Source organism: Syngnathus typhle, linkage group LG22 (genome assembly GCF_033458585.1).
Source record: "Syngnathus typhle isolate RoL2023-S1 ecotype Sweden linkage group LG22, RoL_Styp_1.0, whole genome shotgun sequence".
NCBI lineage: Eukaryota > Metazoa > Chordata > Actinopteri > Syngnathiformes > Syngnathidae > Syngnathus > Syngnathus typhle.
Genome location: NC_083759.1, coordinates 8,434,807 through 8,448,783, shown reverse-complemented (window position 1 = coordinate 8,448,783; position 13,977 = coordinate 8,434,807).

The window sequence follows — 13,977 nt, the reverse complement described above, 5'->3', positions numbered from 1 at the left end:
TTGTCCTGTTGGAAGATAAATCTTTGTCCCAGTCTCAGGTCTTTTGCAGACTCCAACAAGTTTTCTTCAGAATGGTCCTGTATTTGGCTCCATCCATCTTCCCATCAGTTTTAGCCATCTGTCCCTGCTGAAGAAAAGCAGGCCCAAACCATGATGCTGCCACCACCATGTTTGACAGTGGGGATGGTGTGTTCAGGGTGATGAGCTGTGTTGCTTTTACGCCAAACATATCGTTTTGCATTGTGTCCAAAAAGTTCGATTTTGGTTTCATCTGACCAGAGCACCTTCTTCCACATGGTTGGTGTGTCTCTCAGGTGGCTTGTGGCAAACTTTAAACGAGACCTTTTATGGATATCTTTGAGAAATGGCTTTCTTCTTGCCACTCTTCCATAAAGGCCAGATTTGTCCCGTGCACGACTGATTGTTGTCCTATGGACAGACTCTCCCACCTCAGCTGTAGTTATCTGCAGTTCATCCAGAGTGATCATGGGCCTCTTGGCTGCATCTCTGGTCAGTCTTCTCCTTGTTTGAGATGAAAGTTTGGAGGGACGGCCGGGTCTTGGTAGGTTTGCAGTGGTCTGATACTCCTTCCATTTCAATATAATTGCTTGCACAGTGCTCCTTGAGATGTTTAAAGCTTGGTAAAACTTTTTGTATCCAAATCCGGCTTTAAACAACTCCACAACAGTATCTCGGACCTGCCTGGTGTGTTCCTTTGTCTTCATGGTTCTCTCTGCGCTTTAAACAGAACCCTGAGACTATCAAAGAGCAGGTGCATTTATACGGAGACTTGATTACACACAGGTGCATTCTATTTATCATCATCAGTCATTTAGGACAACATTGGGTCATTCAAAGATCCTCACTGAACTTCTGGAGTGAGTTTGCTGTACTGAAAGTAAAGGGGCCGGATAATATTGCACGCCCCACTTTTCAGTTTTTTATTTGTTAAAAAATTTTAAATTATCCAATAAATTTCGTTCCACTTCAAGATTGTGTCCCACTTGTTGATTCTTGACAAAGAATTTAAATGTTATATCTTTATGTTTGAAGCCTGAAACGTGGCGAAATGTTGAAAGGTTCAAGGGAGCCAAATACTTTCACAAGTTACACTGTATTTGACCCATTTAGTGACAATGTTGTCATTAACTGGGAAGATTAAAAGCAATCTGAAAAATCACGATACCTATTTTACAGTGTCAGCTGGAAAAACATTGACCCACCCGCCAGACTATCTGGGGCTCAACCCCCCCCCCCCCCTCACATGATCACCCTGGGTGGCAAAGCTTTGGCACGCCACTGGAAAGCATTACTTCTTCATGGTGTTAATAGACTTACTTAACTCCTGGGCCTTGACTCGTGTTTTCCACTGAATTAAAGTGTCAGGGCCCACAAATCAGCAGGGGAGACTGTTGGACCTTGTGGGTTGTGTGTCCTTTCTAAATGGTTTGTTCACCGGACGCATGAAACTGGAGCTTTTAAACTGACCTGGTGCTACTGAGGCCCGGTTTGTACTTGAGTTTACTACAACATGGAAGCCATCACTGGCACACACAACGCACATCCCTCTATGACATCTTCCTACAAACCCACAAATTCGGATTCCGTGCACACGTTATACCATTTGCAGATTAGTTTTTTTTGTGTGTGGTATACAAGACTATTTTGTGGCTACAATTGAGTATTTTGTCTCACCATATTAACATTGTTAGCACACGTCATATCTGCATTGTGGCCAAAATTGATTTGTTTCCATGTCATATTTGTTCTTACTGAATATGGAAGAAAAAAAAAAACTAGAAAAATAATAAACTTTGAAAGAATGATTAAAGGAAACATTTCCCGTGCAAAAATAAAATAATGAGTTAATATGGGCATATATAAACACACACAGACCCCCCTCTCGTGGAATTTTGGCAAAACTGTACTATTTACTAAATGAATTGAGTGATCCGAAAAAAAAAAACAACCTTGGACATCCACGTTACCGAAGAATTTCCATATTACAGCATGCGATATTCCCAGTTCGCAGCGCTCCTACGCAGCCAAGCATACCCGTAACTAAATAGCTGAAGGGATTCTACTGCAGCAGATGTCGCTCAGTGGTGGAAGATGTGATCAGTGCTGAATGTCTCCTGCTTTTTTTATTTGCGCTCATTAGGGCAGCACATAACTCAGTACTCCATTATCACTTCAGCAAAGAGCCACTGGAGGCCGGCGACTAACGCAACTGCTTGAATGCTTTGCTGTTAATCAACAGTTGCAGCTTTAAATGTTTTAGCTCTGTTCCAGTTCGAAGGTTCTTCATTATAGTGACGTCTATGCTGGGCGCATTGACGGTGTGTCACGTTATCTTAGCATTAAGTTCGCTGACTTTTGTTAAATGAAATATTGTCATTTTTTATGTCTTCTTCATGGAAGATCTATTCATATAAATTATATTACAATGCTATAAACAGAAAATGATATTCCGGTTAACATCCACGGGGGGGAAAACCCCGAAAGTCACTCTCCGTACTTCTCCGTGTTTTTTTTAACTGGATCCATGCTGCATGCTAATTAGCCAGTTGGTAGAGGTCCAGCTAGAATGGAGGACCACACACATCTGCCTTGACCTTCTGTAGAGACAGGGACTCATGAATACAGAACATGTTTGGTGATGGCTGCCAAGACATGGATGGGCTACGAGGCAAAAGATGCAAAGCTGGATTCAGAGATTGTGGACTTTAAAGCATTTGATTTGATGTTTAACTCCTTCAGTACACAATGGGGACCAAGGGTGCAAGAATCAAAATTATATTTATGATGCTTCAAATTTACATCTGGTCTCACAAGGTTCCACAAGTCCTTAAAATTGTACTTGTCCCGCAATTCTTTTCCAATCTCAAAATGTAAACCATAAACGAGACAGATGGGTGAAGGTCAACAGCCAAGATTTGAGATATTTCATCATCTAGCGTGTGGGCGGTGCATGACAGTGACGTTTGATGAGTGGTTATAAAAGACAAAAAGTCCAATAACTCAAGTCTACAATGTCAGAGTTTGAGCCAAACATATTGTGTCTGATGAAGGTCCCACAGATGTGGTCCATTTGCCTGGTGCTTCAAAAACCAATGATGCAAATCAAAGCCTGAAGCTGATTTTTGGTATTTTGGTATTTGATCTCTTGTGTTTATGTTTTACTCTTTTCATGATGTTCAATAAAATGCTGTGAAGTGATGGCAAATGTGGCCTTCCTTTCCCTTAGTTGAGAACATAAAACTTGCGTGGAGGAATTGTGGAAATAAACATATCAATAAATAAAATTGGAGGAGTCAAATGCCGATAAGCAAGGGAGCAAGGCATGATGGCTCTAAAAAAATACATTTCAAAAAACAAAATGGAAACTCAAAAGACGAATCGAACACAATCAACAAATAATCAAGATTAAAAAATAACATTAAAAACACCAACACAACAGCTAACATGCCAACATTAGGGAGACATGGCCAGACCAACAAAAACAACAGACAAACGGACAACAGACAAAACTGCAAGAGTTGCTAGAGTGACCTGAATGGTTAACACAAGAAAGGGTGGGTTTAGGGTTAGCCTTGATTTAGGCTTAATTTACTTTTGAAATGGTCACACACCTCTTGTGTAATATTTGTGGCAGTAAAGATCCATGCGAGAAAACATGCAATCTTTCCCAGCACAACGACAGGCTATTTTCATCTCTCGAATCAAAGGGAAGTGTAGCTCCCTCTTGTCAATCAGGCATACAAGCAGTTCTTCAAAACGGGCATTTATTCAACTCCTTCTCCACACACATGCCATGAGAACTCATTGCCGCATTTGCTCGAGGGAGAAAACGAAGAAAAAACGTAAATCTTGACAATACAGGTCTTCAAAACTCTGGTTTCACCAATAAACAAAAATGCTATCAGAAAAGAAACAAAATAAGCATTCCTTGCATTCTACATCACTTGCTTATGCAAACGGAAAACGTTGCCACCCCGTGGCTCAAAATCAGACACTCTCGCCCTTGTGTAACTCTCAAAAAGGAACCGCTAACACAAAAACTAAAATTGGTTCCCACTTGGAAACAGAGCCTGGCTCAAAACGTTCCATATCAGTGCATTTTCTTATGGCAGCTACAGGAAGGCAATATTGGAGCATAAGTACGGACTGCACGCACAAAAAAGCATGTGTACACACACACGCACCCCCCCCCCCCCACACACACACACACACGCACACGCACGCACACACACAAAGGTCTCGGGATTATTTTGGCAAAGGTTCTGTTTATTATTTTGTTTTATGGGGCCGGGTGGCGGGGGCGAAGCCTTGTTTTGTGATACAGCGGCTCTGTTTGTGACTTTGTGAGAAAGGAAGTGCGAGCAAGATCAATACATCCTCTTCGTAGATTTCCAGCGGTGTGTGACGTGCATGCGGGGAAATGAGCCTGGGTTGAGGATACTTTGCTTGTTATGGATTTGACATGAACTTGGCCCTCCGCCCCTCACAATGTGATGAATGTATTATTTAATCTTCCTGTCTTTGTTAACCTCTTTTTGGCAGCAGGCGCAGTGATTATCTCACTGTGAGTGGATGAAACAACATCTCCAGTTTGACCTTTAGATTCTGATGAAGTATAATAATAGACAAATAATTGAACCGCTCATAGGGGGGGCACCTGGACAACACTGATTTTAAATGAAAGAAGGGGTGTGGCGTCACTTGGACTAGCTGCTACAAGAAAGTAAGTTCTGGGTCGCAGGAAGTGTAACCGAGTCGCTGTAGTTCTGCTTTTGTGCAATGTACTCTCATGAGAAATTAAAATGTTGCAATCCAAGTGTCGCCCAGCATGAAAGAGTTCAATTGCAACGCATTTGTCCGGTTCAGATGTATTATTCTTGGAATTCATTCATAAAACCACAAATGTTACTTTAAAACAACCCCTAATAAGCAATTTTCTGCAAGAGGCCAACAAATAAATCTATGGAAAACAGGCGTCTTTGTGTGTTGAGCTTGTGATTATATTTTCCGTCTCGGTCAGGTTAATGCAGCACATCGTATCGTTTTTTCTTGTCTCTATAATTTTCCCTGATTATCTTTTGGTTGGTGTCTTATATTAATGCAGCCCGAAGGAATTGAAATGATTTTTCAACCAATCGTTAATAGCTCATCTGAGACGAGAATATTTTGGTTCGAGTCAGGATTGTTGGCTGAAGCCACAATAGGAAAATAGTAGGGGTGTAAATCGCGGGTTTTGTCACGATACGATATCATATCGATACAAAGAACCACGATACGATATTTGCCGATATCTTAAAGCCTGCTGTGATTCATTCACGATTAGGGGTGTAACGATTCATCGATACACATCGATTAATCGATATAGTGCTCTACGATTTATTGGCATCGATGCTAAACGTAAACATCGATTTATATCGCCGTGTTTGACCTCGGACATTAGACGCGACTTTATTTTGAAATCCAGTTCATTGTTGCTTGCTTCCTCTTTCCGGGAGCAGTGCGTGCGGCGTTGTGTTGTGAGCAGAGCAGGCACGTGAAAGGGGAGTCGACAACTAGTACGCGGCTCCTGGGCTGGTGCTATGGCTAGTGTCCAAAAAGACGAGGAAATTTGCTCCCCTTTAGGCTTCAAGTCATTCGTTTGGAAGCACTTTGGGTTCCAAAGAAAAGATGGCTCAACGGACAAGACACGTGCAGTTTGTAAATCCTGCCATGCGGTGATCAAATATTCAGGGAGCATAAATCTCGCCGCACATTTAAAGAAAAAACACGACATCAAAGTTCAGTGTTAAAATACGCACTTTGTATACTACAATACTCTTGTAATTTCCTAAATAAAGAGTTTGCAGTACTTTGTTGATTTTGCGTATGAATTGTTATCAGGATATTGTTCTATATTTTTTATTTAAAAAAAAATATATCGATCGTAGAGCACTATATCGTGATATATCGTGAATGAATCGCAGCAGGCTTTAAGATATCGACAAATATCGTATCGTAGTTCTTTGTATCGATATGATATCGTATCGTGACAAAACCCGCGATTTACACCCCTATTCACGATACATCACGATATAGTGCTCTACGATCGATATAGAACAATATCCTGATTTATAACAATTCATACGCGAAATCAACAGGGTACTGCAAACTCTTTATTTAGGAAATTACAAGAGTATTGTAGTATACAAAGTGCTTATTTTAACACTGAACTTTATCAAATTCCTATATTTTTTCTCATATAAGTAAGTAAAGAAAAATGAATATTCTTTCTTTTTTTGTAATACCATTAACTTTAAAGTTCATTACTGAACTATTTAATTACAATAATTTTAATTGTCCGTTGAGCCATTTTTTCTTTGGAATCCAAAGTGCTTCCAAACGAATGACTTGAAGCCCAAAGGGGAGCGAATTTCCTCGTCTTCTTGGACACTAGCCATAGCACCAGCCCAGGAGCCGCGTAGTTGTCGGCTCCCCTTTCACGTGCCTGCTCTGCTCACAACACAACACGCCGCGCACTGCTCCCGGAAAGAGGAAGCAAGCAACAATGAACTGGATTTCAAAATAAACTAATGTCCGAGGTCAAAAACGGGCGATATAGATCGATATTTACGTTTAGCATCGATGCCAACAAATTGTAGAGCATTATATCAATTAATCGATGTGTATTGATGAATCGTTACACCCCTAGGAAATAGTTTACATCTCACTTCATTGATGACAGTTAAATGATTTTTAAAATGACAATTTGTGTTCCAAGTTCACCTAGTAGGAGTGTAAAAATAAGTATCGTGCCAGCGGCCTCAGACAATGACAATATTCTTTGCAGTTTTGATGCCTCAGAGCTTTTGGGCCTGGTACCAGTTTAGAGTCAACTCTGAAAGCCACTTGTGAGGTGAACATAACAAAATCCATCTGCCTGATCATTGAGTATTGACCTCCTAAAACTGCCGTTGCCCCTACTCTGCTGGAGACAATAGACCACAAACCGAGCCAGGAAGCTCAGGCTCTCTGATGATTTACTACTTTTCCTCCTCCTTACAGAATAAACCTTTGACAAGTCCACTCACCTGACTTAAATCCAAATAGCGACACATTTCTATCTTTGCAATATTTGGGGGGGGGGGGGGGATTGGAGCTGAGCAATGCCTACGAGCCAAGATCTGTTCTACACATTTCTGGGAAGGAAATTAATGTCAATACATATGTTTCTGGTTCTTTCTGCCCTCAATGATCCATTATATGACAGTGGATCTAGAAGCTGGAGTTGAGCAGTCTCCAATGTCCCATCATGCGCATGCCTCAACGGCATGCCCCCATCTGGCCAGGATGCTTTAGAGTTATGCTCATACTCAGTGTTGGAGATGACTTAATAAAGAAGGCAAAAGCTCATCTTGTAAACACAGAAGGAAATATCTCAATTTTTTACCACTTGCTCTCCATTCCAGAATATTTTGAAGAGTTTTGCGCTATCCTCTGCTATCCCTGTGTCTGCCCCCCCGGGGAGGTAGAGATAAGTTAGAATATGATGAGATGGTGACAAATATCCCAAACTGCTTTGCACTATTCTTCCGGTACCCAAACCACAACGGAGAATACGAGGACTACGATTGGGCCGGAAAACCAAACAAAATTAAAAAAAAGGGGGACTCACTCAGGAAGCAAGATATCCATTTCATGGCCTCGTCTGTTTAGCCACCACCTGTTAGACATGATCATTACCACAGTGCAAGGGGGCGTAGAGGGGCTTGGTCAGCCACATTTTTATCAACAAGCTGGGATAAAACTGTCTAATTATCCCCCACGGCCCCCCCTTTGCTATTCTCCTCATGAGCTGCTGCCATTTGTCTGCCGGGCTTGTAGCCAACTTATGCGGGCTGGCATGTTAAACTCCATCTTAATGATAGCTCTCTTTCAATGTCAGATTGTTGTAAAATGCTTTTGGCGGCTTAGGCACATTACGCCCAAATAGTCACTCGATGGAAAGGCTATGTAACAAACATTTTGGGAAGGATTAAATTAATTGTTTTCCTAAGGATGTGCAGGTTTTAGTCACAAATGCCATTTAAGATATGTAGCTAATGACCAGAAATCCTGACGCTTTGATGCTCACTTGCCAACTGAAAGAAGACCAAACCAAAACACTTTGCACCTGTGCAAAGCTGACAATGACCAAAACAGTTTTGATCGCTACAGATGGAATGTGGTGGGTAGCAACGGAGGGAAGGATCCACACCCTCGAGGGAGGTAGCATTAAAGTCTTAATTAGCACACAGAGGGGAGGGGGGAGGCATTCAGAGTACTCCGCCATGACGAGGGACGCAGCAATGGGAAACCCAAGCAGATCGTCTTTCCTAGTTCAAGGCTAATTGCTGAAAAGGGATCTGACATTGATGTGCAGGGAAACACACGCGGTATGTCATATGATCATGTGAGGTCACCTCCACTGCTTCTTGAACTAATATGCGTGTCTTTGATAGATACTTGCTTGTAAGATACTCCAGAAACATTTTCCTCCAGCATTGACAAACAACACATTTTTTCCTCTATTCGAGGGTATTTCTAAGATGTGACACGGGAGAGAATTGTCACTCAGCAAAAGCGGTCACGGTGGTGTATTTACTTCCAGGAATCCAGTCATCCCAGGATCTCTGATGATGTGGCAGCTGTGGCAGATATGATTACTACAACTGAATACAAACTGGCCCTGGGCTGAAAGTTGCGAGTGCTCTCGGGTTTGGAGGGCATAAGAAAAAAAAACACCTGGTATAATAATAATAATACAAATAATAATAATAATAATATAAAATTCACAATAAATCACAAGTTTACTGATGGTGAAATTGAGTTCACCTGGGAAACATTCCAATACATTTGAAGTTCATTAAGTTATTGTAAAGCGTTCACAGCACGTGGCTCACCAGCTGTCAATCAGTTCGTTACCTCCCCGTGTGCCGCTCGCCCGCCCGCTCGCTTGGCTGTTTCTTGTTTTGGTATTTGCCTTTGTGTGTATTTCAACCGTATGGTTTTAATTTTTGTTCTCTTTGTGCTTGTTCTAGTGAGGATATATTCTGTGTTGTATTAATTTATTAATTTTACCATGTATGTGTGTATAAGGCTACTCTAATGAAAATACAAGTGCTCTCCAGTCACTTTAAATCAGATTAATTTCTGTTATTTATCTCTCTGCCTGATTTGTCTGAAGTTCCTGTTGGGAAATACAGCTTTCTTTTAGATCCAGCAATGAAAATGTTACCTTGTACTTAGTGTTTCCCCAGTAGAAAGCAAAATATCCCCTGCTTTGAATCGGTTAGTGCATCGAGATAGAAATCTATCCGAAATAGGAAGATGGGGAGGCACTGGGAGGCACTAAATTAAATCTAAGGCTGCACCCGGCCAGCAGACCACAGGATATGCCTGCAAAACGTAGAAATATCAAAATGGTGAAAAGGTCTGTTAGTGCCCATTCATATAAACTGTCTTGTAATGTTTTCAAGCCCTTCGAGGATTACTCGGGGAAAAACTACAGGAAGGGACGACTGGTTTTCACATAAAGTCTTCTTAGTTTCAGCTTTTCTCTCCTCCCTGCAGTTAAATGTTGTATTCCACCGGGTCCCGGAAGGAAGCGGCCCAGTAAATCCCTGCCTGCAAGACTTAAAACGGAAACAGTATCTTAAGACAGGTGAAAAACTTAAAGATAGTAAGTACATCCAGGCCCTTTTGCCTTTTGTCTCTGGAGGTTAATCACCGCATCACACAATGTAAAGGCATGGTTTAAATTTAGCCAGGCAGGAAGCCATAATGATGAAATGACACCCGCTCGCTTCAGAAAAACAGAAATGCTCCTGATGAAACATCTTGCACTCGCTAGGTTATAAGCTGCCGTCTGTTTTTTGTAAGACTCGCTTTTAGTAGCATTTAACACCGAAGGGGGGGGGGGGGGGGGGGGGGGGGGGGTTTCTTGAGGTGGATTAGGAAGTCTTCACTTAGTTGGCTGTAATGGACTAAGCCGATGTGAACACTTGTAAGATTTTATTTGAAGGAAGGAGGTTGGACATTTAAAAGTAAACAATGGCAAGGCCTTTACAAGGTTATCCAGATGGTTTTATGATTTCAATTCAACACATTTAGAACTTGTACGCTCTTTCGTTTTGACCTTAAGCCGTCCAAATTCAAGTACTCCTGTGGCACCAGGGGAACATGCGTTCACGGGACGTGACATTAAAAAAATATTCAAAAATAAAATGAATGCTTGCACCCTGACAGGCAAAAAATGATGTGCGTCGAATTTAAACGATCTCGAGGGCTTTCCCGACATAGCCCCCATGTGACTACCAGGCTGTATCTTTGTAATCGCTGTCGGGGGGTGTCTGTTAAAAGGGATAAAACATCCACCATCTGCTGCGCTCTAAGAGTTTTGTCAAGACAAGATGAATATGAATGTCATCAAGTGTTGATGGTATCCAAAACACCGCCGAGTTCCTCGTGAAGCAAAATGGCGGTTAGCAAAATGGGGCGTAAAAACTTTGTCAGGCAAAGAAAATGGGGTAACCTCAACAGCAGTGGCATCATTATTTGCTAGTTAGAAGAAATCACCAGGTCTCACATGTTTCACAATATTTACACATCTGCTTTAATCTGAGCTGTTCATTTATTTTGACTTTATTAAAATAAACACACTTGAGTGTTAGCAGCTGGAAAACAGAATGGAAAAATAAAAGAAAGTTATAGCAGGAATTGCTTCAGGATGAGGAATCCCAAAAACATCAGTTCAAAGCAAGGAAATGGGATATAAGGCTGTACATTTAATCTGAAATAAATACGACAGCAATAATGACCAAATAATATCTCCAACAAACTGATACTCCAATTGTTCAATGCCAAAACATGCCATAACCATCTGTTAGCCCTTCCTCACTTTGGGGAGGATAGAAGAAGTTTGATGCGCAACCTCAATAAAATTGCTCCCATCCAGAGAGACATCCTTCTCTGTCCACTCTTAATCCATTTGGGAACTAATAGTGAAAGACAGTGAAAGGGGTCATCTGAAAGACATCTGTAAACAAGTCAGTAAATCACACTCAGAGATGGCAGGGAAATCCCCCCCCCCCCCTCCACACACAGAATTATCTTGTGGCTGGATGACTACACGGCCAATGAAGGACATTAAGATGATTCCCAGATTTTTAAATGATGGGAACCTTTTTAGAGATCTTACTAGTAAGTTATTTAAAAAACAACCAAAACAGGTTTGTGAGTTTGTGTATTATTGCTCAGCTTGTATCCACTTAAGAATATAAAAAAAAAAAAAAAATCACAAATATGACATTTGCAGTACAGATTTGAGTCCCACTCATGGGACAAAATCGAGCCTGTTTTTGTTGTTGGGTTGCGTTACGACCGACGGAACCTGTTGTGCTTTCCAAATAAACTTTCTGGGAAGAAGTTTCTTTTGGGATGCTACAAGAATGATATTTTAATCCTTTTACGTTTGATCGTCAGCTGCACAGCTGTGCAGTAATACTGATGAAATAAACACAGGAGATAGAACAGATAATCCTGATGTTTCGGGATTTTCAGTCCCAGACCGATACTGACTTTTTGTCACTTAACATATTTTTCTGTTATAAGGTGCACCGGGTTATAAGCTGCATTCCTGCACATTAAGGGAAACAAACTTGTACAAAAGACAAGTCAAACTTTATTTAATTTTGACTAGACATCCATATACATGATGGACCTGAATGTAAGGCACGCTGTTTCGAGAAAATGTTAAAAATATACCGTATTTTGCGCCCTATTAGGCGCACCGGGGTATAAGGCGCACCTTCAATGAACGGCCCATTTTAAAACTTTGTCCATATATAAGGCGCAACGGACTATAAGGCGCATAAAATAGAAGCTTTACTGCAACAAACTGAGGTTGACTAGGGTTGCGGTATGCACCCACTAGCCAATAACCAACAAACCCTCAGTAAACAATCGCGTTTCTCAAACGATCTCCTATAAAATGATTGGAACTGACTAAAGTTCGGTCTAACGCATGGGTACTACCGTTTTTTTCCGTGTATAATGCGCCCCCATGTATAGTACGCACCCTAAAAATGGCATGCTGATGCTGGAAAAAAGCCTGTACCCATGTATAATACAATTTCTATGAATTTAAAAAAATTTTTTTTTTTTTTTTTAAGTCCCAATGATCGTCACACACGCAGGGAGGCAATGGGTCCCATTTATATAGTCTTTGGTATGGTCTTAACTAGGCTTTCTTTTTGTTGGCGTTGATTTCTCCGACTGCCCGTAAATGCACCACCGCGCTCCGTGCGCGCACGGGAAAGAGAAGTGCGGACGTGAAAAAGGCGGCTCTGTATGGGAGAGACGTTGAAGAGGAATAAAAACACCCTTGGAAACCAAAACTTGCCCCTCGTCGTGACTCGGAGCCGCAACAAATGTTTCAGATTTGTGTAGGGTACATTGTGACTGACAGCAAACGAGCAGGTGATCGAGCAAGCCTTGTCTGATACAAGAGCATTGCGCTCGTATGGAGCGTGTTTGAAGTGAACAGCAGAGAAGAAAGGAACAAGGCAAAGTGTTGTGAAATAAAATATTACCTGTAATACGGATTTAGGTAAAGGAACTGAACTCTCGCTCTTTATATAGCTGACGTGTCTTGCGCATCCGTTCTGCGCATCTGTAATGGCGCCCTCCGTATGATATCCGGTTTGCGTGTGTGCGCGTGTGCGTGTGTGCGCGTGTGTGCGAGAGCGAGAGAGAGCGAGAGAGAGAGCGCGAGAGAGAACGCTCAACCGTAGCGCGCCGCCGACCGCCCAACTGCACCGCGCTGGTCGCATTATTGTGACAGAGCCGTCGCTGAAATTTAGAAGATATTTTTAAAGTCCTGATCTACTTTCTAAAATTTAAGTGGACCTCAGTGCGCACTGCGCAGGGAGCTTAATTTGGTGCGCTCGCGCGACCGCAGCGCACCGGGTGCTCGCTGTCGCATTGCTTAAAGAGCGCCTTTGTGTTTTAGGATGAACAGCAGAGACCAAAGGAACAAGGCAAAGTGTTGTGAAATAAAATATGACCGACCTGTAATACGCATTTTGTTATTTGCTGATTGAAACTGCTAATTAAACTGTGAATTGAAACTAATAGGAAGAAAACAACTCTCGCTCTTAATATAGCTGATGTGTCTTGCGCATCCGTTCTGCGCATCTGTAATGGCGGCCTTCGTATGACGTCCGGTCCGCGATGGAGATTAAAAAACAAACAATATTTGACAATAACACACCATCAAGGATTGCACCCACCATCGCATCAAACGATGTGTCGTCAATTATGAATTTTACTAAGTGTGTTGGGCAGGATGGCTGAATGCGATGCGCGATTGACAACAAACAAGAAGAAAGGTGATTTCAAGTTTTATTTTGGGGGAGATTTGTCATGTCTCGTCCCCAGTTTTGCTATGTGTCTAGGTTGCCATAGTTTCTGTTCGCGTCGCCCCTCTCTTCCTGTGTCACCTCAATCGATGTAACGTGTTTTGTATTTAAGTTGTGTCTGCCCCTCGCTCACCGTCGGTTTCTGTTCCTGTCTTTGGTAATGTCACCCTGTCTTTTTGTTCCACGACTTTGTCGGTCAGTCCTGTTGTTGGTTTTGTTGTACCATGACTTTCTTTAAAAGTAAATAAATAAATAAATAAATTTAAAAAAAAATTTAGGACAATAAATTCGTTACATTTTGCGCACTATACACGGTAAAAAACGGTACTTACCTATGTTTCCCTTCCATATCGATCCGTAGATATACTCGAAACATGAACAGAGCAGCCTATTTTGACATGAAATAGCCTCGCGCGTATAGCAGCTATTGTTATAGCATTAGCCATCCGCAAAAACCCATGACCCTCAGCTCGCAATCTCCCATGAGCCTCAGCAAAGTGTAAACAATCGCGTTTCTCAA